Source organism: Pteropus vampyrus, unplaced genomic scaffold, assembly GCF_000151845.1.
Source record: "Pteropus vampyrus isolate Shadow unplaced genomic scaffold, Pvam_2.0 Scaffold29, whole genome shotgun sequence".
Taxonomy (NCBI): domain Eukaryota; kingdom Metazoa; phylum Chordata; class Mammalia; order Chiroptera; family Pteropodidae; genus Pteropus; species Pteropus vampyrus.
This window is the reverse complement of record NW_011888810.1, coordinates 6,325,638-6,327,709: the sequence shown is the minus strand read 5'-3', so window position 1 is coordinate 6,327,709 and position 2,072 is coordinate 6,325,638.

Below are 2,072 nucleotides of genomic sequence, written 5' to 3'. Positions count from 1 at the left end.
TAATTGTTACCCTTTTAAAAAAATAATGCCCTTTCCCATGTAAAACAATAAACAACTGGCTATTTTACCAATCCAAAATATTTATATAACCAGTTTTATATTTTCTTTAGATAATAGTCCATCAGTGAATAAATCTTTGTCATTTATCATAAACCCTAATTTCTGAAATTGAAAGGGCAAGAGAAATGGGCAGGTTTTTATGAGTGCTCAACCTGTTTATCCTAATATAGATTCATATCTTCAAGGAAAAAGTGACTTATTTAATAAGCAGACCAATGATTTTGATAATACATGATGCAATGAGATATTTTCAAGAGAATCTATGAGCTTCTTAAAATTTCCCTTTGTGTTTAAAAAATTAGCAAGATCATTGGTTAAAGGTATGATTTTTTTTCAAGAATGTATGGCTCCTTCCCTAAAGGAGGGAGATTATTGAAGTTTTCCTGAAAATGAGTCAAGTGAAGGGATGACACCTATAAAGCTACACACCTAAAATCCCATGTCATTGAAATATTGTTATATATATAACTATACATATACAGATATCTATGTATATGTCATATACAAAAGACAAATAGAACACACATGCTATATACAACACATCATAAACTATTTCACAATTGAAAGGAACATGAAGTTAAGAAATAGCACAAACATAGAAAAAAAAATTATTCTAACCTGCCAGTTGGACCTATGTCAACATCTTTATGCAAAAAAATTTAACTTTCTTAATTCAACCAGGACATTCAAGGGAGTAAATGATTTCATAAGGACTTTTATAATTTAAAAAGGCTCACATCATTTTATGAATTTTGGGGGGTGAATAAAGAAAACATGAATATAATGGACTTCAATAATAGAATTTTTTTTAGTGCAAAAATTGATCTGGGGTAATATCATCTGAACATACAACAGATAACTACAGGAAACCAGAGGGGTCAAAACTGATGTTTTATCACACTGCTTTCTGGCAAATTTTATATCTAGTATATATTTTAAAATCTAAGGGTTAGTATATTGAACTTTTGGTTTGGGCTAGACACGTAGTGACACAAATACGTTTAAATTATTAGTTTTTATTTTGGAAAGTTTTTAAAAAACACCTTCCTGGGTTTATGTTTTAAGCTACTTTATTGAGGTATAATTGACATACATAATGCTGTATATATTTAATGTGTACAACTTAATAAATTTTTCTGGGTTTATTTTTATATTAATGATGGGACCCATTTATTAAACCCTCATTGTGTTACAGGAACTGGAAACTTTGCATTAATTATTCTCATACAATATTTACAAGGTGTAAATATCAAAGGTTAGACAGATTTGGTGACTGGCTCGAGTGAGTATAAGTGCAAATCAAAACTCTTGCTGTTTGACTCATTCCCTTCACCATTGCATTCAACTGGGCCGCAACATTCTCTAAATTTTAACTAAAATCAATACTGTTTTATTTTTTAGGTCATTTTTTTTAAGTGGTTTTGCTTTTTTTCCTATTATTTCTTCACATCCGACTTACTTTATTTAAAATTTTTATTTTCAATTAGAGTCAACATTCGGTAGTGTTTTATATTAATTTCAGGTGTACAGCATATTGGTTAGACATAATTTACAAAGTGATCCCTCTGATTATTAGTCTAGTACCCATTTGGCACAGTACATGGTTATTACAATATTATCGACTATATTTCCTATGCCGTACTTAACATCCCCGTGACTACATTGTAACTACCAATTTGTTCTTAATTCCTCCACCTTCTCCACCCAGCCCTGCAATGCACAATGCTCATGCCATCTGTTTGTTCTCTGTATCTATGAGTCTTTCTCTTTCGTTTGTTCATTTATTTTGTTCTTTAGATTCTAAATGTAAGTGAAATCATGTGGTATATTTGTCTTTCTCTGTCTGACTTATTTCAATTAGTATAACACCCTTTAGGTCCATCCGGGTTATTGCAATTGGTAAGATTTCATTTTTTTTTTTTTATGGCTGAGTAATCCATTGTATATATGTACCACTTCTTTATTGAATCATCTATCAATGGACAGTTAGTTTGCTTCCATATCTTGGTTAT